The following is a 23,916-nucleotide window of genomic DNA, read 5'->3' as shown; positions in this document are numbered from 1 at the left end:
GTGTGTATATATTAACACATAGTAATGTGTGTGTTCCCCCTCCCACCACCAGCTCTGGAGATCCTACTTCTTTCAACATCTTTCTCTGGAACATAAACGAAGAGGGAAAACACTGAAAAGGTAGAAGAAACGGGACATCTGGGGCCATGTAGTAAAGGGGCAAACGATGAGTTATACATTCAGTTATACATGAGCACATCACTAGACCACAACATAGGACTTAATGTTCAAGACATCATTCATCATAAATAGACAAATTATGTCCAATACCTTCTGCTTATATTTAATAAATTAAATTTTAGAACAATGTGACATAAATGGGTAAATTGTTTAATCTTTTGAATTTGTAAGTTTTATTCATCAGGGGAGTTCATGAATATGGAACCTCTTATTCCCTGATGGAGTCATATAAAGGGGTGGGTCTCCAACACAGACAAGCATTAGAATCCCCTGGGGAGCTTCTGAAAAATGCAGATGCTTGAGCTCATCCTGGCCATCCTCAGGCACCTGGAAAGTAAGGTCCAGGGAATCTGTATTTTCAAGTTCCCCACATGATTTGGGCATGGAGGAGGAATTTGGGAATCTCTGTTTTAACAACACTATTGCTATAATATTATAACCTGAACATGGATGTCCTAAGGAGAAAATTGGGTCTAGATGCAGGTAAATTAAGGCTCTGGAAAAAGTGCACACTTGAAAATTAAATATTGCATAAATGGTGCACAGCAAAATATGTAAGTGAGCATACTATTGGTATTTGGTAGTTAACTATGTGAGCCCTTTAATAGGGCTGCTATGTTGATGACCCTGGCGACTGTGCTTACTGAGATATCTGTGAAATAGCAAATATACTGATTTTAATAATTTTTGTAAAGTCAGCCGGCACTGAAGGGGAGAGCAAGGCAATTCAGGTCATGAGCAACTGGAACAAGAATCTTGCCTCTTGCTATGCCGCATACCCCAGCGTGGAGTTGCCCAACCCAAAGTCCTGCAGGCTGCCTCCCTGGCTGGCAGAGGAGGGAGGAACGGAGCTGAACAGGATCAGAAGTATACAGCCTGGTCAGTGGCAGTTCCTAGTTATCAAGTCTAGACTGGGCGAAAGCCAAAGGCACTGCAGGGAAGTGGAACAGAGCAGCTTCCCCGGATCACATCTGCTGGCAGAAGGCTGAAGTTCTGTGTGCCGTGAGCAGGAGTTTCCTTCAGTGGCTTGTCCTCAGCAGTGCCAGCCGAGGGGCTTGCTGAGAAATGGGTAACAGGGCTCTGCCCAGTCGCATCGCAGGGGCTGGTCCTTCCATGAGATGAAAGCGATTTATTTCCCTTTGCCTTGCAGATGTAGGATACACTGAAAGAGAATACAGTTTAACTCAACCAGCATAATCAAATGACTGCTATGTTCCAAACCCATGTCTCAGGCTGATGATATGGAAATGAAATAAACAGCTCTTGTGCCCAAAGAATTCACAGTCTAGAGGGAGAGGCAGATGTGCAAGCAGCTGCTTAAAATAAAATAGGAAGAGCTAGTGGAAGAGTATACACAAACATTCTGGGGCGCACCCAGGAAGCAACAGGTCATTCTGCCTGGGTCCGCAGGGAAGTTTGCAGAAGGAAAGAAATATTTGAACCGGATTGTCAAGAATATGTGTGAATTCACCAGGTACACAAAGGGGACATGGAGATAGGGGTGGAAAAGAGGGATATTCTTGGAAGAGGAAATGGATCAGTTGTTCATGGTGTGCTCAGCAATTGTAAATATCCTCTGATGTGTCTCCAACATAAAATAATGCTGCACACGGAACAGACCATTGAGATCCTCAGATGGGAGTCCTTCTTGTATGAGGATGCCCCTTTGTCTTCTTCCGGGCACGTGAATGGAATAAAAGGGCTGGCGCTGAAAGGGAATTTAGAAACCATATGATGTTGTTTAAACTTTACTACAACCCATAGTAAAACATGGATTTTATACACACATACACAGGAAACGACAACTCTCAAAATCTACTTGCCTTTATGAAGTACAAGACATCACAATAGTTTCTTTTCTATTCTATTTCTTTTTTTAATAGACTATTTTTAGAGCAATTTTAGGTTCACAGCAATATTGGAAGATAAGGAGATTTGCCATATGCCTCTACACATGCATGGCCTCCCCCATTACCAACATCCTCCAACAGAGTGGTGCATTTGTTAAAATTCACACCTCATTATGACCCAAAGTCCATAGTTTACATTATGATTCACTCTTGGTGTTGTACATTCTATGCGTATTTAAAAATGTGTAATATGTATCTATCATTATAGTATCATACAGAGTACTTTCACTGCCCTAAAGATCCTCTGTGCTTCCTCCCTCTCCCCAGCGTCTGGCAACTACTAATCTTTTTACTTGTCTCCATAGTTTTGCCTCTTCCAGAATATCTTACAGTTGAAATCATGCAGTATATAGACTTTTCAGACTGGCTTTTTACTTAGTAATACGCATTTACAATTCTTCCATGTCTTTTCTCTCTGTACCTCAGTTTATCCATTCAGTTACTGAAAGACATCTTGATTACTTCCAAATTTGGCCATTATAAATAAAGCTGCTATAAACATCCATGTGCAGGCTTTTTTGTGGACATACGTTTTCAACCCATTTGAGTAAATACCAAGGAGCACAATTGCTGGATCGTATGGTAAGAGTATGTTTGGTTTTGTAAGAAAGTGCCAAACTGTCTTCCAAGGTGGCTGTACCATTTTGCATTCCCTCTAGCAACGAATGAGAGTCCCCATTGTTCCACATCCTCGCCAAGATTTGGTGTTGTCAGCAGTCTGGATTTTGGCCATTCTAATAGGCGTGTAGTAGTATCTCGTTTTATTTTGCATTTCCCTGATAACGTATGATATGTAGGCTTGTGGACTGATTTAACTGCTGGATAATCATAATACTCTATTAATCTGTGGGTTTATCTTTTGGCAGCTTGGATGGATGATTTGAACCTTAAATCTCAATTTCTGATTCCAGAACTATTATAATTCAGTCACAGGATGTTGGCAGGCATTTCCCTTTTCTGTACCTCAGTTTTCTCATCTTCTCACTTAGGATTAATAATATTTGTTTCTGCCTCAAAAATTTCATCTTGAAGTCCATCCAGTCCTACCAAATCTTATTTCTGGATTTTGGTGAGGAATAAATAGAAAATTCCAGAGAGAACACTTGAGAATGTATGAAGTGAAATATAAATGATTATTATTGGGTAATCTCTTACTTAGGTAACTGAAGCAGTGGGCATTTCCCCAGGAATCCACTGGAGAGAGATGGAGCTGAGAGATTTTTACCCACTGTAAACTGAAATACCCACTTCACCTTCAGGCTCTCCCCAAGAGTGTCATATGAAACTTTGATTTTACATGTGTCTCAAGCCTTACTCCAAAGAAAATAACCAAAATAAAATCCAGGGGCAATGTTCTCCTTTTCTTCAATGTCAAGGATTAAGTATCTCATTTCCAGATCAAATTTGAGAGGCATCGGTTTCCTCCCACCTCGAAGCCTTGGCAGAAGGCAGCTCAGCTGCTGAAAAGACCTTGGGGTCCAGGCACTTGCTGCTCTTGGAGAGGCGTAGGGAGACTGGGCTTGAGTTACCAGCCCTGAGTGACCTGAAGTTCTAGTGAGGACTCAGGATGCCCAAGAACTCAGGAAACAAATGGAGACTGGGGATTCTGCCCCTCCCAGCTTGGTGGCTTCAGATCTTGTCAGAAGAGCTCTATCCATATTCTCAGAAGAAGGTAAATGGCTAACCACCATTTTTTTAAAAAAGATTCTCATTGATTTTTAAAGAGTCACAACAGTGAATTTGCAAGAGCAAGTCATGTAAGGTGGTATCTGGGTGAACACAGAGCAATTATTCATTGCCTACTCCCGTGCTCCACAACCTCAGTGCCTGGCTCTGTTTTCTGTATTTTTAAGGGGCTGCATGTAATGAGCTTGTTGGGAAACTTCTAAGCTACAGTCAAAATTCTTTATTGTCAGATTACAAAAGAGCTTACTAGTGTTGTGCCTTATCCAACGTTTGAGCTAGTGACCTCAGGGGAATGACCTGCATTACCCAAATGTGCCATTGCACTGTGCCCACCTGCTAACTCCTACCATTTCCCAAAGACCTGTTCCAAGTAGTGGCTCCTTTCAATACTTCCTCTGACTTTCCCAGCCACCCTCAAATAGATAGGTTGCAACTGTATGCCCACAGCATTTTGGTGAGATACTCAGATCCCTGCGTCGTCCTAGATGGCAATGGGACGCCATCATTTTTTAACCCTGCTTTTCTCATTTTATTCCTTTACCAAAAACTTCCCACTTCCCTTGTTTAATAAATGTTTATATCATGCTTACTATGTGCCAACCACTGCAAAAGTTAGATGGTTAAATTCCCCTGACAACTTTATGAGAAGAGTACTATTATTACACCATCTAATTTTACAGATGAGGAAACAGTCTTGGAGAGGTTAAGTAACTTAATAACCCAGCCAGGAGAGGGCAAAACTAGCCTTTGAACCCAAATTCCAGGGTCCTGGCAAATGAACAGTGACTAAAACTCCTAATTTTTCTAGAGGGAATGAGAATCTCCAAAGTACTAGAATTAGGACTGGGGAGAAGTTCATATATGTACAAGGAAGTATGGGGTACAAAAGCAAAGTATTGAAATCCTGAGATGTCTTCCTCTATAAGGTAAACCTGTTTCTCAAAGTCTTTTCGAATTCCCTCAACAAATAGCTCTCAGACAAACAGGAGCAATTTTGTAGGTCACTTTCTTCCCTTGGGAGGGGATCACGGCTCTTGGTTAAGGTTCCATTTTCCCCTGGGGTCTGTGAGCAGGATCCTTAATGACTAACGTTTGGTTAATCATTAATAGAATGGTTAGCATATAGGCTTGGGAGTCCAAATAATTTGGGTAAAAGTCCAGCTTTGCCTAACTGGGTGGCTTCAGGCAACTTACTCTGAATCTCTGAGTCTCAGATTCCTGGTTTACAAGATGGGAGCAACCGTTGAATTAGTCACGATGGATCCTGGAGTCAGGGGCTTATGTTGGGGTGACAAGCATCTTGAATTTGTCAGTCACTCAATACAACAAGGGTTTGTTTTTCACTCAAGCTCATGGTCAGTGCCCACCAGCAGAGGAGACTTGCTCTTCATGGTTACTCCGAGGCACAGGCTGATGCAGGCTCCATCTAGACCAAGGTTTCTCCACCTCAGCACTCTTGACATTTGGGGCTGGATATTTCTTTGTTGTGGGGAATTGTCCTCTGCATTGTAGGATACTGAACAACATCTCTGGCCTTTACAGATGTCAATAGCATCCCTCCACCCCACGTTGTAACATTCAAAACTATCTGCAGACACTTTCAAATGTTCCCTGGGGAACAAAATTACCCCTGATTGAGAATTATACTAGAATGATCTGGAAATGCACTTCCACAATCAGATGGCAGGAAAAAAGAAAGGAAAGTTGAGCCTGAACACTGACAATTAAATGCTTCTACGTGAAAATGACATACTTGCTTTACCTTCTCTTTGATTGACTAAAGTTGGTCACATGGCCATATCTAACTTCAGTGAGGTGGGAAGTACAATTCTATCATGTGAATTCTGTCCCTAGGGTGGGAGAGACCTGAAATATCTGTGAACATTCCTAATAAACAACTAACTGGGATTGTTGAGAGGATTAAATGAAATAATGCATATAAAGTATTTGACAATGCTTGGCTAATTAGAAGGGCTCACCGCTTGGAGACTATTCATATTAGAATACAAAGGCAGAGCTGGCTACCTGGGAGAAAATGAAGAGGAATGAGTTAAAATAGTTCTACCAACAGCCCCTTTATAGGAATACAGAATTTCTGCCTCACTTGTTAGAACTTTCTTTTATCTAAAGGCCAGCAGAGTTTGGTTAGCAGGCCAGCAGAGGTTGGTTAGTTTGTGGTGCTTGTTTGCAAGGAGTGCTCCTATTAACAATATTGCTGGCCAATTGAAGTTTCCTATTATTAAAAAAAAAAAAAATACCTGGCTGACCCTGCCAGGCTTCAACCTCTGCCTCTTACCTTAAGTGCTAACCACTTGGGCCTTCTTTCCTAAACATCACATTCCATCCTTCCTGCCTCAGGATCTTTGCACATGTTATTCCTTCTGTCTTAGAAGAATGCCTTCTCATCCATCTAGTTAATTCTTACTATTATTTTCACTTTCCAAGGAAGGCTTCCTGACTTCTCAGACTAGGTATTCCACCCCCATTCTAATAAATGTTCATCACCCTGAAGTCTTTCTTTCATCACCCAATTTGTGATTACATATTTACCTGTGGGATTAGTTGATTAATGTCTGTCACCCCCTAATGACTTGAAAATTCAGTTGTGTCTTTCTCTCTTTTGTTCAGTTTATAAATCCAGGGCCTAGTGTCTGGTATAACATAGGCACTCAATAAATATATGTTGAATGAATGAATGAAGGCCAAGACTAAAATCTAGGCCCACTGACACTTGCTTTGAACTCTTTGCTTCAAACCATCCTGAGGGCAACAAAGTACTGGCCCTAATACTTTCCCTAGGAAAGGAAAGGGGAAAGAAATGCCAGCCTAAAATATCAGATTCTTCACCTCCTGTAAGCAGAAGGCATGTCACCTGCACACACAGTAACCGAGTGGCCTGCCATAGCGGTGGCCGTGTTTGCAGAGAAAGCACAGAGTTCTCAGTTCCTGGTTGGGAACCATGGTGAGGAGTCTAAACAGAGCCCGGCAGCATCACACCAGAGTCTAGGGGAACAGCCTGCAGGCCCCTGTGTGCCAACCCGGGCCACCCTGAGCTGCTGGGGGTAAGTCTTCCCTTCTTCCTCAGGGTTTGGGGTTAGCTCCTGGTCTCATTTGTCTGGGCTCACACCCCCTACCCCTTGGCAGCCTGGTACTGGGCTTTTGAGCTTGAATGAGCATCCGTTTTCTTCCTTCCTTTAACTTGGAGGGAACCCACATTTCTGTGCTCCTGGCTCTTAGTCCTGTTTTCACCCCATGTTCTCCATCTCCCAGTGTTTTCTGTCTGGTTAAATGGACCCTGATCTACAAAGAACCTGGATCCATCAGACCTGCTCAAATGCCCCTTAGTCATGCCTCACAGCCTCTCCCTGGGCAACTATGAGTCTATTTTTCTCTTTGAAATATGATCCTATTTTTGCTGAGGCCACAGTATGACATACCTAAAAGTCATACTAGTAAATATTTAAACAAACACTTCTCATCACTAGCAAAAAATAATTGTGATCACAAAGCTGGATTACTAGGAACAAATCTCTTGATATAAATGTATACATGAGGAAAGATAAAACAAACAAGCAAACAAAAATAGATCAAGAAGAAAATGAGGAATCTGCCACCTTTAACAAGAGAGAAACACCTTTGGCTCTGCTCTGGGCATGAGGAAAGAGAACCCATTACGCGTAAAAGATGGCAAAGCCCTGGTGGCATAACTCATTGAGTTTATTCCACTAAATCTGAAGAGAGCTTGAAATTATTACAAGCAGAATGACTGCTCCTCTAGCAGCCCAGCTCACTGAACTAGGGAGGATTAAACTGGTAATCGGAAGTGGAGTCTATGGTCTGGATCAAGGGCATAGTGTCTGGGCTATATATTCTGACTTAAGGGCACGGCAAAACCCTCAAGCAACTAACCATAGATGAAACTGTCTTTGCCTCATAGATTGAATCCATTCTTGCAACGTTTTATTGACAAAAAATGGTTATAGTGTTACATAAATTATACATTTAGGGCAATCACTATTACAATGCAGCCTAGGGTGTTTTATTACAGCAAGAAGTTATTTTTACAAATCCAGGAAGAGTTATGCATTGTATAATTCTAGAGTTTGTTCATGGGCTAAAGAACACAGTAAGCTCATTCCTGAGGGAACTGACTTCCTAAAAGATGGCCTCTCTCCAGAATGGTGAAGACAGAAGTTTAGCTGTGGTTGCTACTTTAATCTGATTTACTGTTTATATGAGTCATTAATATGAGGACCTAGTCTGGTTTCTACGAAAGTCAATTTTCTACAGCCTCTGGTTCTTTCTTTTTTCTCCCACTTTAATTTTTTTTTAATTATTAGAGTAACACACGATTGTAAAATAGCCAAGCAAGACAAATGTATAGAGAGAAAAAAGTGAATTTCTCTTTTTAACCCATACCCTAAGCCATATCCATCCCTTTCCCTTTCCAGACAAATCACCATTAACTGGTGGATATCCTGCAGGGAACTTATTTCTAAAAATATACAGGAATATACACAGACATGGATTATATATAAAATAAATGCACTTGATGACATTGAATTATTCCAAACTTGTAAATAGAATCAACTGTATATTATTTTGGTTTGCAACTAGCTTTCTTCACTTAAGAATATGTCCTTGCACTTCTATGCCAGTGTGCGTAGATACACTTAATTCTTTTAAATTATCTCATAGCATTTCATTCTATAATTACCATAGTTTATTTCATTTTTGACCTATTAGTAGAGTTTAGATTGTTTCCATTTCTTCACTATTACAAACGTACCAGATGGATACACACATGCACAAATATGGGGGGAGGGGTGTAAGTGTAATATATACAAATGTAGGTGTCTGTGTGTGTGTGTATGCACTTCTGTATTATTTCTGTAGGATATAGTATTTCTGTAGAATGAATTTCCTGGAAAGGAGTGAACTGAGCTAAACCGTATGTGCAATTAAACTTTGCTACTGTCAAAGACCGTCACTTTGCCCTCAGAAAGAGCTGTGCCTGTTTACACTGAGTGATGTGCCCTTTTCACCACACAAACACATATGTGAAAAGATGCTCAACTTGGCTAGTAATAGAGGAAACACAACTTAAAAGAGTCATTTATTCAGTCAGAAGGAACTTCTGAGTGACTACAATGAGCTACCAATGGTTTATTTTTCATCTACCCAATTGGCAAGGATTTAAAAGCATAATAAGACCAAGTATTAGTGAGGATATAAGGAAATTGGTACTGTCGTACATTGTGTGAGGGGTGGGGGAATTAAAGCACACAATTGAGATTGGGATTGACATATATACACTAATATGTATAAAAATGGATAACTAATAAGAATATGCTGTATAAAACATAAATAAAATAAAATTCAAAAAATAAAAAAAAATAAAACACACAATTGGAAAGTCATTTGAATAGTTTTTGGCAGAATAATACCCCTTCCCCAAAGATGTCCATATCCTAATCCCCAGAGCCTGTTAGCTTACACAGCAAGGAGGAATTAAGTTTGCAGATGTAATAAGATTGCTAATCAGCTGATCTTTTTTTTAACTGAAGTATAGTTGATTTGCAATATGTGTTAGTTTCAGGCGTACAGTATAGTGATTCATTTTTTGGCAAATTATATTCCATTATAGGTTTTTACAAGACAGTGGTTATAATTCCCTGTGCTATACAGTAAATCCTTTCCCTCCATTTTATGTATAGTAGTTTGTATCTGTTAATCCCATAATTCTAATTTGTCCCTCCCTCCTCCCCTTTGGTTACCATAAGTGTTTTTTCCTATGTCTGTGACTCTGTTTGTATATAGATTTATTTGTATTATTTTTTAGAGTCCACATATAAGTGATGTCATATAGTATTTGTCTTTTTTTGTCTGACTTATTTCACTAAGAATAATATTCTCTAGGTCCACCCATGTTGCTGCAAATGGAAATTTCATTATTTTTAGGGCTGAGTAATATTCCATTATATATATATATATATATATATATATATTCATTCATCTGTTGATAGACATTTAGGTTGCCTCTATATCTTGGCAATTATAAATAGTGCTGCTTTGAACATTGGGGTGCATGCATCTTTCTGAATTAGAGTTTTCTTTTTTTTTTCTGGATATATAAACAAGTGGAATTGCTGGATCATATGGCAACTTTATTTTTAGTTTTTTTCCATAGTGTTTGCACCAATTTACATTCCCACCAACAATGTAGGAGGGTTCCTTTTTCTCCACAACCTCTCCAGCATTTATTATTTGTAGGCTTTTTGACGATAGCCATTCTGACTGGTGTGAGGTGGCACCTCGTTGTGGTTTTGATCTGCATTTCTCTAATAATTAGTGATGTTGAGCATCTTTTCATATGCCTGTTAGCCATCTGTATGTCTCCTTTGGAAAAATGTCTATTTAGGTCTTTTGCCCATTTTTTGTTGGGTTGTTTGTTTTTTGGACATTGAGTTTATGAACTCTTTATATATTTTGGATTTTAACCCCTTGTTGGTTACATCATTTGCAAATATTTTCTTCCATTCCTTAGGTTGTTTTTTTCATTTTGTTGATGATTTCTTTTGCTGTGCAAAATCTTTTAAGTTTGATTAGCTCCCATATCTTTATTTTTGCTTTTATTTCTTTTGCCTTGGGATACTGGCTAATCAGCTATCTTGATATAGGGAAATTATCCTGGATTATTCAGGTGAACCCAATGTAATCTCAGGGGTCCTTAAAAGCTGAAAAGGGAGGCAGAAGAATCAGAGTCAGAGAAGGAGAAATAATGACATAAGCAAGGTCAGAGCAACATGAGAAGGACTCCACTTGCCATTGCTGGCTTTGGAGATGGAAGAAGGAGGCCGTGAGGCAAAGAGTGCAGACAGCTTCTAGAAGCTGGAAAAGGCAAAGAAACAGACTCTCTCCTGCAGCCCCCAGAAAGGAATGCAGTCCCAGCAGTAAGTACCTTGACTTTACCCCTATGAGGCCCATGCCAGACTTAAAACTTAACAGAACTCTAATATAGTAAGTTTGTGTTGTTTTAAACCACTAGTTTCTAGCAATTTGTTACAGTGGCTGTAGGACACTAATACAGCTCTATTAAAATTTAAAACATTGTGCTCTTTGACTCATTAATTCCTCTTCCTGTGATTACCTTGGAGAGTCACTAGCATGTATGTATGAAGACCCACAGACAAGGATGTCTGCTGGAGTGTTGCTTGTAGTGATGAACAGGGACTTGAGCCTGTTATCCATAAAATGGGATAGTAAGCAGAACTTAAGGTGAATGTGGCAGGTCTGTAAGTACTGACATGCCAAGTTCTCCAAAGCAAAGCATGAGAAACAGTAAGTTGCACTCTCATGAACAAAATTATATATTTTTAACAGTTCATATGTGTGAATTGAAGGATGCATGCCAAACAAAACAGTTTTAACCACTGGGGAGACAATTGAGTTTGAAAAGCTATGACTCGTATAATTTTAAAATAAAATTTAGTAGAAAAATAATGAGATATTTGAAAGCTTATCCCTCCCCAAGTCACATATACTTTTCCTTTCGTTTGGTCCACTTTAGAGTGAAAGGACCTTGTATTAAAATTCAAAGATCCAGTATCTAGGAAGTAAATGCTCCAGCATATGAGAGAAAAGGATAATTCTTGAAAATCTGAATTATCATTGGGGCTAGAAGTCACAGGACTCTAAGATTTCTTAGTTCTGGTGAGGAGGGTCCTGGTGGTCACTCTAAGTCATGGGACAGTCTTGGACCCCTGGATAGCAAGGCTGGAGTCAGAAGTGTCCAGTCTGGCTCTCTACTACCTTCCCTATGAGCCACACAGTTACATTTTTGAGACCAAGATTGAAAGTTCAGTTTCCCAAATATGTTAACTAATTTGTGCAGAAAGCACTAGGCTGGCCCATATGAGGCATGGAAATCTCTCAAGACTCAGTTCAAATATCACCTGCATGTTTCAGTACTTTCTGTTGTTGAAATACTATTTCATTGTAAAGGTATCCATTATATGGATAAACCATTTTTCGGGATTTTTTTAAATCCATCTATCAACTGATGGACATTTGGATTGTTTATACTATTGGCTATTATGACTAATGCTACAAGGAACATTTATGCACAAGTTTTTGTGGGGCCATGTGTCTTCATTTCTCTTGCATAGATACCTAGGGATGGAATTGCTGGATCATGTGGTAGCTCTATATTTAACCCTTTAAGGAACTATTTGCCAAAGTGCTTTCCCAAGTGGCCAGCCCAATTTATGTTCCCACCAGCAATGTATGAGGATTTCAGTTTTCCCATAAAGTCCTTTAATTTTTTTTTTCACTACGCGGGCCCCTCACCATTGTGGCCTCTCCCGTTGCAGAGCACAGGCTCCGGACGCGCAGGCTCAGCGGCCATGGCTCACGGGCCCAGCCGCTCCACGGCATGTGGGATCCTCCCGGACCAGGGCACGAACCCGTGTCCCCTGCCTCGGCAGGCGGACTCTCAACCACTGCGCCACCAGGAAAGCCCAGTCCTTTAATTTTTGAATACTTTTTTGTAATGCCTGACTTGCATGGGGATATCTCTGTTATAAAATCAAGAAGGTTCATTTCTACCTTAGAATCAGTGACAACATACTTACTTATGTCCCTTATCAGCATTCATACTCCTGCTGCTACTACTATTGCTACTGCTAATGACAGCTAACATTTGTTGAGGACTTACAATGCGCCAGACACTGTTCCAGTGTTTTACATATATTAACATACATTTAACCCTCCCAGCAACCCTCTGAGTTGGGTAGCCCCACTGAGAAATAACAGTAGCTTGTACTGGAAGAGCAGTAGAAAAAATAGTAAGAACTAAATAGGTTGAATCACTTATTCATTTAATCCACAAATATTTATTGAACATTCATTCTCTGCTAGGCACCATGTGATGTACTAAGTTTACTGCTATGAGCAAAAGAGAGTTTGTCTCTTCCCTCAAGGAACTTGTAATCTGTTGATTTGAGAGATATTTAGGAAATAAAATCAAGATACCTTTTTGATTAATTTGATACAGAAAGGGATTCACAGAAAGGGTTCATACCTTGGCAACTAGAGGAAAGTTTGCCATTTCCTGAGATAAGGACCATGGAGGTTTGGAGAGGAGGAAGAGGTAGTCAAAAGATTGGAAAAGGTGATTTCAGTTTTGAACAAGTTGATGCACAGGGATTTGTAAGACATGTAATAAACAGTTTGACATATGGGTCTGGAGTTCAGAACAGCGATCCAAACTAGATATATAAATGTGGGATGGTCACATAGATGGTAATTGAAATCATGGGCAAATTTGCCTAGGGGAAGAGTAAACAAGTGATGTGAGGAGAACCCTAGGACTGGACCTTGAGGAACTTTGACTTTTAAAGACACAGAAAAAAGAGAGATGAGACAGCAAAGGAGCAGCCAAGTAAGTAAGGAGAAAACCAAGAGTTTGTAAAGTTCCTGAGGCAAAAGAAAAGTGCATTTCAAGGAAGGGAGCTGTCAACAGTTCTGAATGCCACTCAGAGGTCAAGAAGGGTGAAGGTGTTTTGGGTTGAGAGCCTTGGTAGTCATTGGTGACCTTCCGGAAAGCTCTGTGGTGCAGCAGTGCGGAGGATCACACCAGCCACTAGAAAATGTGGAATGGAGGCAGCAAGGTTACAATTCTGTGAAACTGGGTAGAGAAGAATCCAGACTAGGGCTGTAACAAGCAGGGAAAGGACATGTTCGACATGTTTTGTTTTGTTTTTGATAGAAAAACTTAAAGCATGTTTAAGTGCTGTTGGTATGAATTCAGTACAATATCAGAGTTATCACTTATGTTCTAAGTTCAACCATACTTTAATAATTTAGCCCATACCCTTTGTACACAGATTGGAGCAAATGTTGAAATTTTTACTTAGCCTGGAGTAACAGAAAATCATGAACTACATGTTGGACCTGTCACTTCTAGATGGAGTCCTTTAATCGCTTTAAGCTTTGGTTTCCTCATCTTAGTTGTCAGGATTGTTGCAACGATGAGAAAAAACATACGAAAAGACATTATCTTCATCTCACTTGGCACTTAATCAGCTCCCAGTAAGTGGTAGCACGCATTATTTCACTCAACACGGCTGTGCAATATGTATTAGCCAAATCCTTCTTTCTTATGTTTTTACTGCTGGCAGCGATATTGTATCCATTAATTTAAGCTCAAATAACTACCTGGGTTTCCTGTCCCTAGCCTAATTCTCAAATGATGCTGCATTCTTCCATCATCAGCATGTATTCATTCTTTGAACACAGGTTTTGCATCGCTATCGCCCTACTCAACTATATTTGGATCACTTACTCTTGTCATCATTGTCACTATCATTTCAGAAAAGGGAGTTCCCTGGCATCAACCTGCCATTCACAGCCTTGGCTTTACACTGTTTGACAAACTATTTCTGCATCTCACTCCATCCTGTTCTTCCACAAACAAAATTTCCCCATCCTCTCATCCCCTTTTGAACTTAAGTCATGGCATTTTCTTCCTGGTGTGGACCTTGATTCCTATTTCAATGCTTTCTGTTAGAATGGCCTTTGGCAATCTTGGGATATGCCATTCCCAACTAAATCCAACCCTTAGGACCCTCCTATCCCAGGAAATGGTCTCCCCTAGTTACCCCAGCTCTGTCAGGTAACACTTGGACTAGCATGAATATAAAAGAAAATCAGAAAGCTAACTTATAAAATGAGTAATCTACCCTAATAGAGAACTTCCTAGAATGTACTACTTGTTGCACAATTCCAATTGTTTTCTTAACACTTCTAAAGAGGATTGCACCATCACACTGAATTCAGGTTTGTGTATTAACTTGCCAATACCAGGCTCCCTTTCTGGAATGTTCTGTCCCTCTCCAGATGCTACTTATTCTTCTAGTCCCCTACGTTCAAAAGTATAGTATTTTCTTTATTCCTGCAACCTTTTACCCCATCCTACTCCATCTACTATTATCCATTTAGCCATCCACCCACTCCTTTTCTAAGGTTTTTTTTTAACATCTTTATTGGAGTATAATTGCTTTACAATGTTGTGTCAGTTTCTGCTGTATAACAAAGTGAGTCAGCTATATGTATATATATATCCCCATATCCCTTCCCTCTTGCGTCTCCCTCCCACCCTCCCTATCCCACCCCTTTAGGTGGTCACAAAGCACTGAGCTGATCTCTCTGTGCTATGTGGCTGCTTCCCACTAGCTATCTATTTTACATTTGGTAGTGTATATATGTCAATGCTACTCTCTCACTTCACTCCAGCTTATACTTCCTCCTCTCTGTGTCCTCAAGTCCATTCTCTACGTCTGTGTCTTTATTCTTGTCCTGCCCCTAGATTCTTCAGAACATTTCTATTTTTTTTTTAGATTCCATATATATGTGTTAGCACATGGTATTTGTTTTTCTCTTTCTGACTTATTTCACTCTGTATGACAGACTAGGTCCATCCACCTCACTACAAATAAATCAATTTCGTTTCTTTTTATGGCTTAGTAATATTCCACTGTATATATGTGCCACATCTTCTTTATCCATTCATCTGTCGATGGATACTCAGGTTGCTTCCATGTCCTGGCTATTGCAAATAGTGCTGCAATGAACACTGTGGAACATGACTCTTTTTGAATTATGGTTTTCTCTGGGTATATGCCCAGCAGTGGGATTGCTGGGTCTTAGGTAGTTCTATTTTCAGTTTTTTAAGGAACATGCATACTGTTCTCTATAGTGGCTGTATCAATTTACATTCCCACCAGCAGTGCAAGAGGGTTCCCTTTTCTCCACACCCTCTCCAGCACTTATTGTTTGTAGATTTTTTGATGACGGCCATTCTGACCAGTGTGAGGTAATACCTCACTGTAGTTTTGATTTGCACGTCTCTAATGATTGGTGATGTTGAGCGTCCTTTCATGTGTTTGTTGGCAATCTGTATATCTTCTTTAGAGAAATGTCTATTTAGATCTTAAGCCCATTTTATCCATTTTTGGACTGGGTTGTTTGTTTGATATTGAGCTGCATGAGCTGCTTTTATATTTTGGAGATTAATCATTTGTCAGTTGCTTCGTTTGTAAATATTTTCTCTCATTCTGAGAATGTTTTCCTTTGCTATGCAAAGGCTTTTAAGTTTCATTAGGTTCCATTTGTTTATTTTTGTTTTTATTTCCATTTCTCTAGGAGGTGGGTTAAAAAGGATCTTGCTGTGATTTATGTCAGAGTGTTCTTCCTATGTTTTCCTCTAAGAGTTTTAGAGCGTCTGGCCTTACATTTAGGTCTTTAATCCATTTTGAGTTTATATTTGTGTATTGTGTTAGGAAGTGTTCTAATTTCATTCTTTTACATGTAGCTGTCCAGTTTTCCCAGCACCACTTATTGAAGAGGCTCTTTTTTCTCCACTGTATATTCTTGCCTCCTTTATCAAAGATAAAGTGACCATATGTGTGTGGGTTTATCTCTGGGCTTTCTATCCTGTTCCACTGATCTATATTTCTGTTTTTGTGCTAGTACTACATTGTCTTGGTTACTAGAGCTTTGTAGTATAGTCTGAAGTCAGGGAGCCTGATTCCTCCAGCTCCGTTTTTCTTTCTCAAGATTGCTTTGGCTATTCAGGGTCTTTTCTGTTTCCACACAAATTGTGAAATTTTTTGTTCTAGTTCTGTGGAAAATGCCAGTTGTAGTTTGATAGGGATTGCATTGACTCTGTAGATTGCTTTGGGCACTATAGTCATTTTCACAATATTGATTCTTCCAATCCAAGAACATGGTATATCTCTCCATCTGTTTGTATCATCTTTAATTTCTTTCATCAGTGTCTTATAGTTTTCTGCATACAGGTCTTTTATCTCCTTAGGTAGGTTTATTCCTAGGTATTTTATTCTTTTTGTTGAAATGGTTAATGGGAGTGTTTCCTTAATTTCTCTTTCAGATTTTTCATCATTAGTGTATAGGATTGCAAGAGATTTCTGTGCATTAATTTTGTATCCTGCTACTTTACCAAATTCATTGATTAGCTCTAGTAGTTTTCTGGTAACATCTGTAGGATTCTCTGTGTGTAGTATCATGTCATCTGCAAGCAGTGACAGCTTTACTTCTTCTTTTCCAATTTGGATTCCTTTTATTTCTTTTTCTTCTCTGATTGCTGTAGCTAAAACTTCCATAGCTATGTTGAGTAATAGTGGGCACCCTTGTCTTGTTCCTGATTTTAGAGGAAATGGTTTCAGCTTTTCATGATTCAGAATGATGTTGGCTGTGGGTTTGTCATGTATGACATTTATTATGTTGAGGTAAGTTCCCTCTACTATGCCTACTTTCTAGAGACTTTTTTCATATATCGGTGTTGAATTTTGTCAAAAGGTTTTTCTGCATCTATTGAGATTATATTATGGTTTTTATCCTTCAGTTTGTTAATATGGTGTATCACATTGATTGATTTGCATATGCTGAAGAATCCTTGCATTCCTGGAATAAACCCCACTTGATCGTGATATATGATCATTTTAATGTGCTGTTGGATTTTGTTTGCTAGTATTTTGTTGAGGATTTTTGCATATATGTTCATCAGTGATATTGGTCTGTAGTTGTCCTTTTTTGTGACATCTATGTCTGGTTTTGGTATCAGGACAATGGTGGCCTTGTAGAATGCGTGTAGGAGTGTTCCTCCCTCAGCTATATTTTGGAAGAATTTGAGAAGGATGGGTGTTAGCTCTTCTCTCAATGTTTGATAGAATTCACCTGTGAAGCTATCTGGTCCTGGGCTTTTGTTTGTTGGAAGATTTTTAATCACAGTCTCAATTTCAGTGCTTGTGATTGGTCCGTTTATATTTTCTATTTCTTTCCTGGTTCAATCTCAGAAGGTTGTGCTTTTCTGAGAATTTGCCCATTTCTTCCAAGTTGTCCATTTTACTGGCATAGAGTTGCTTGTAGTAATCTCTCAAGATTCTTTGTATTTCTGCCATGTCAGTTGTTACTTCTCCTTTTTCATTTCTAATTCTGTTGATTTAAGTCTTCTCCCTTTCTTTGTTGATGAGTCTGGCTAATGGTTTATCAATATTGTTTATCTTCTCAAAGAACAAGCTTTTAGTTTTATTGATCTTTTCTATTGTTTTCTTTGTTTCTATATCATTTATTTCTGCTCTGATTTTTATAATTTCTTCCCTTCTACTGACTTTATTCTTCTTTCTCTAGTTTTAAGTGTACAGATAGATTGCTTATTTGACATTTTTCTTGTTTCTTGAGGTAGGATTGTATTGCTATAAACTTCCCTTTTAGAACTGCTTTTGCTGCTTCCCATAGGTTTTGGGTCATCGTGTCTCAATCGTCATTTGTTTCTAGGTATTTTTTCATTTCCTGTTTGATTTCTTCATTGATTTCCTGGTTATTTAGTAGCATATATTTTAGCCTTCATGTGTTTGTATTTTTTACAGTTTTTTTCTTGTAACTGATATCTAGTCTCATAGCATTGTGGTCAGAAAAGATACTTGATACGATTTCAATTTTCTTAAATTTACCAAGGTTTCATTTGTGAACCAAGATATGGTCTATCCTGGAGAATGTTCCAGTAGCACTTGAGAAGAAAGTGTATTCTGTTGTTTTTGGATGGAATGTCCTATAAAGATCAATTTAGTCCATCTTGTTTAATGTGTCTTTTAAAGCTTGTGTTTCCTTATTTGTTTTCATTTTGGTTGATCTGTCCATTGGTGAAAGTGGGGTGTTAAAGTTCCCTACCATGATTGTGTTATTGTCGATCTCCCCTTTTATGGCTGTTAGCATTTGCCTTATGTATTGGGGTGCTCCTATGTTGGGTGCATAAATATTTATAATTGTTATGTCTTCTTCTTGGATTGATCCCTTGATCATTATGTAGTGTCCTTCTTTGTCTCTTCTAATAGTCTTTATTTTGAAGTCTATTTTGTCTGATATGAGAATTGCTACTCCAGCTTTCTTTTGATTTCCATTTGCATGGAATACCTTTTTCGATCCCCTCAGTTTCAGTTTGTATGTGTCCCTAGGTCTGAAGTGGGCCTCTTGTCCACAGCATATATATGGGTCTTGTTTTTTTATCCATTCAGCCAGTCTATGTCTTTTGATTGGAGCATTTAATCCATTTACATTTAAGGTAATTATCAATATGTATGTTCCTATTACCATTTTCTTAATTGTTTTGGACTTGTTTTTGTAGGTCTTTTCCTTCTCTTGTGTTTCTTGCCTAGAGAAGTTCCTTTAGGATTTGTTGTAAAGCTGATTTGGTGGTGCTGAATCCTCTTAACTTTTGCTTGTCTGTAAAGGTTTTAATTTCTCTGTCAAATCTACCTTGCTGGGTAGAGTAGTCTTGGTTGTAGGTTTTTCCCTTTCATCGCTTTAAATAAGTCCTGCCACTCCCTTCTGCCTTGCAGAGTTTCTGCTGAAAGATCAGCTGTTAACCTATGGGGATTCCCTTGTATGTTATTGGTTGCTTTTCCTTTGCTGCTTTTAATATTTTTCTTTGTATTTAATTTTTGATAGTTTCATTAATATGTGTCTTGGCATGTTTCTCCTTGGATTTATCCTGTGTGGGACTCTCTGCTCTTCCTGGACTTGAGTGACTATTTCCTTTCCCATGTTAGAGAAGTTTTCAACTATAATTTCTTCATATATTCTCTCAGTCCCTTTCTTTTCCTCTTCTTCTTCTGGGACCCGTATAATTCAAATGTTGGTGTGTTTAATGTTGTCCCAAAGGTCTCTGAGACTGTCTTCAATTCTTTTCATTCTTTTTTCTTTATTCTGCTCTGTGGTAGTTACCTCCACTATTTTATCTTCCAGGTCACTTATCCATTCTTCTGCCTCAGTTATTCTGCTATTGATTCCTTCTAGAGAATTTTTAATTTCATTTATTGTGTTCATCATCATTGTTTGTTTTCTCCTTAGTTCTTCTACGTCCTTGTTAAACACTTGTTGTATTTTCTCCACTCCATTTCCAAGATTTTGGATCATCTTTACTATCATTACTCTGAATTCTTTTCCAGGTAAACTATTTCCTCTTCATTTGTTTTGTCTGGAGGGTTTTTACCTTGCTCCTTCATCTGCTGCATATTTCTCTGTCTTCTCATTTTGCTTAACTTACTGTGTTTGGGGTCTCCTTTTCACAGGCTGCAGGTTTGTAGGTCCCATTGTTTTTGATGTCTGCCCCCAGTGGCTGAGGCTGGTTCAGTGGGTTGTGTAGCCTTCCTGGTGGAGGGGAGTGGTGCCTGTGTTCTGTTGTGTGGGGCTGGATCTTATCTTTCTGGTGGGCAGGGCTGCGTCTGGTGGTGTGTTTTGGGGTGTCTGTGAACTTAGTATGATTTTAGGCAGCCTCTCTGCTAATGGGTGGGGTTGTGTTCCTGTCTTGCTAGTTGTTTGGCATGGAGCGTCCAACGTTGGAGCTTGCTGGCCGTTAGGTAGAGCTGAGTCTTAGTGTTGAGACAGAGATCTCTGGGAGAGCTCTTGCCAATTGATATTATGTGGGACCGGGAGGTCTCTGGTGGTCCAATGTCTTGAACTCAGCTCTCCCACCTCAGAGCCTCAGGCTTGACATCCGTCGGAGCACCAAGACCCTGTCAGCCACATGGCAGCTGTGTGTTCTGGATTGTGGTTAACTTAACATTTATGAGCCTCAGTTTCACCTCCTGAGTCAGGCCCCTGAGGGCATGCACCACTGTCCTGTGTGGTTTTCCCATTTTCTCTACCAGAGACTGAGGGTGAGATCCATGTTGGTGTCCCAGACACGAGGAGGTCACCCCAAGGTCCTCTGACAGCAGGCCCAAGGGACAAGTCCCACAGAGGAGCACAGAAATGTCCCACTGCAGGCCAGGGTATGGGTGGGGGGGGTCCTTTTCCATGTTTTTAATGCTTTTTGAGTTTATTTCTTTCTTTCTCATTCTCCTGACATTTTAACCTATATCCCTGCCCCTCCAGTTCCTTTGCCATAGCACTTAGTGATTATTTTTCTTAGAACTGCACTTTGACCATATCCCTACCCAGCTAAAAATCTCTGACTCCACATTACTTGCAAAATAGTGTCTAGACCCCCACCCTACCCCACCCCTTCACCTTTTCAATCTCTCCCTACTTCCTTTAAGAAGATCTTATTCCAGTGTGTTTGACTCACTTTTCCCCAAAGTCACTCTGGGGATGTTCCTGCTTTCTCTCCCTTGCTCATGTAGTTTCCTCCACCTATAATCATTTTTCTCAGCTCCTCCTCAAGACTCTCGATTAAACATCCTCCAGAGAACTAGCACCCTAGCTGTTAATGATCTCCAATCCTATGAGCTAAGAGTACACAATAGCTTAATCTCAAACTGGACATTCTTTATGTAATGCCTTGTGTTTTGACTGTATTTGGTTTCTTAGAATTTTATATCTAGTAAGCCTCTTAAGGGTGACATTATCTGTGGCTACATTGCTAGAGGTAAAGTATACATTACAAGGGTAAGGGGACTTCTGCTCCCTGTGCAATTCAACCTCCACCAGGAATAACACACCAAAGAGGTATAGTGGTCGAATGGAACACATTCAGAGGGAGAGTGTCCAAAAAAGAGAGAGAGAGAGAGAAAGAGAATGGGAATATTCAGAGTTAGTAGATGGGACAGTTGTCTTCAAATACATATAGGAAGATACTTAGGTTTAGCCCATTTGGTCCAGAGGGTAAAGGGACCATTCACAGGAGTGATAAGAAAATATTAGCAATCAGTACAGCATAAGCAAGGACCAATCAGAAGGGATATTGGTTATAGGGTTGGCACAGAGCCTTGAGGATCTTCTTGTTGTACTAGGCACTAAGCCTTTGTTTTCTCAATTGTGGGAAGGGTGAAGAGGTTGATTGGGAAGGTGCCAGGACACTGGAGTAGGAGTGGGGAATCTGAAGGAGGTAAGTTGAGCCGTTGTTATCAATCATCACTGATAGAGAGTGCTTTAATAACTGACATAGTCTTACTGAGACCTACCAGCTGAAGAGCAGGCTTGGCTATTTAACAGACTGGCTTTCTAAAAACTGGCATAGAAGGAATCTACCACTAGAAGAATTCTGAGTATTGGCTTTCTGAGAATTGGTCAGCTTTCAGAAATAATACGAGCAGGAGGAAGTTATTGGGAGATAAATTTTTCAGTAAAATAAAATGTTAATGCAGTTAAGAGCTATCTCCTGAGATAGTGGGTGTCCTGTCTGGAGATCTGTCAACTTCTGATATGCCATTATTTTCTGACAGAAAATAATATGGTATAGAAGACCTCTATGGTCTCTTCCAAGCTTGAAAGTCTATAATTTTACTATAGTCCAATATTTTCACCTTATAGAAGAGGAAACTAAAGCTCAGGAAGCAAACGTGAATGAGATCCGGTTTGTTACTGCCATTTACTTCCATATTGTCGATCTGTTTTTCTATGTATGTTTGTAGTTGACCCCAGGAGTAGTTTGCTTCCTCTGCCCCCTACAATGACTAGAAGCATACTGTGCACACAACAAGGACTAAATAAACATGTGATGTGTGAATGGATAAATTGTTCATCCCTGCCCACATCTCAAACTCAGGTTCCAAAGAGAAAACTTAATTCATGCTCTACTCTTTTCTCCTGCTTCAGGCTATTGGAACTTGCCACTGCTTCTTCCTTCCCTGACCAAATGCTAATGGAGGTGCTAATGAGGTCCTCTGGCCATCAGAAAGAAAGAGAAAGAAAATCAAATAGCCTAATTAATCCACAAATTACAGTCACTGAAAAAAAGTGGTCATATTTCCTATAGAAAGCCAGACGGGGATTAATGGGCACTAAAGCATTGGTCTTGGCTCCTTTGGGTGTGTAGTTTGGAGGTTACCTGTTGTTTTTTCAGGGATTATGAGGCACCACTTGGCTTCCATTTGGATGGAGCTCACCAGAACTCCATTCCAAGTCTGAGCTGTCTGTTTGCTTATTAAATGGGAAAAGGAGGGCAGAGAGTAACCTCTTTGTATAAGGTGAGCCTAATATTAATAGCAAACTTTATTGAGCACTCGTAATGTGCCAGGAACTATACTAGCATTTTACTTGGATGATATCATTGAATCCTGTATAATTATTTCCCCACTTCATACACAGAGAAACTGAGGCTTGGGTAGGATAGGTAGCTTACTCAAGGTCACACAGTAAGTGGCTAAATATGTGGTCCAAGGCATTTAAGCCAGTATTAAATCCACCAACTGCATTCTCTAGCTCATGCTTAAGTCTTTCTACCTACACTGTGTGGTCTAGGATGGCTGTATCAGTGAAACCTGGGAGTACAGCACAGCTTCTGCTTTGAGAACCTCTGGAGGATTGGAGCTAACCTTACGCAAAGTGGATTTTAATGGCTTGGTTTGAGGATGATTGGGGAAAGGGAGGGTGATGAGGTGATGTGCCAAAACCATTGCGTGGGCCAGAGCAGAAAGGGAGGGGGGACGCTCAGTGACCTGTGTTCTCTGGTTGAGAGCAGAGCCCCTCCCAGGCTTCCCAACAGAACATAGAAGATTTTCACTATAGCAGGGGGTGTGGGCCTTTATCCAGTGAGAATCAAGACACTTGTGATGAAGAGCTACCAACACACCAAGTGGAAAACAAATTTGAAAGCGTGAAATGGCAATGTGTGCTAGGATAGAAACCAAAGTAATGAGGCGAGAAGTAGAAGTAATTAGGCATAAAGAGAGAGCCCTAGCTGCTCCTGGATTAACAAACTCAAGAAAGCCCAGTGTGCATCACATGTGAGTGTGTGTGTGTTGCACAGGGCACTGGGCAAGTTCTACAAGAAATATGAGAAGCAGTCCCCAGCAGGGTCAGGCCCACTCAAACCTGGAACCAGTAAGAACCCCTCTGAGATCATCTCTTCTGCCCTGAGTCTTGGCTGAGTTAGTCACACCTCGTGACCAGTAGGCCAGGGGTCCACAGAGCCATGCTACTCTGAGCACCTACTTTAGCCAAACACTATCCTAGTCCAGTGTTTAACAAACTCTAAGGCACATAGGAGTCACCTGGGAGACCAGTAAAAATTCAGTTTCTGAGGCTGTAGGTCTGGAGTGGGACCTGAGACCATTTCTAACAGGTCCCTAGGTGATGCCAATACTGCTGGTCTGATGAACCACACTCTAGACCCTTT

The sequence above is a fragment of the Phocoena phocoena genome, chromosome 19 (assembly GCF_963924675.1).
Source record: "Phocoena phocoena chromosome 19, mPhoPho1.1, whole genome shotgun sequence".
NCBI lineage: Eukaryota > Metazoa > Chordata > Mammalia > Artiodactyla > Phocoenidae > Phocoena > Phocoena phocoena.
The sequence above is the reverse complement of the archived record's forward strand: the minus strand, read 5'-3'. Positions refer to the sequence as shown.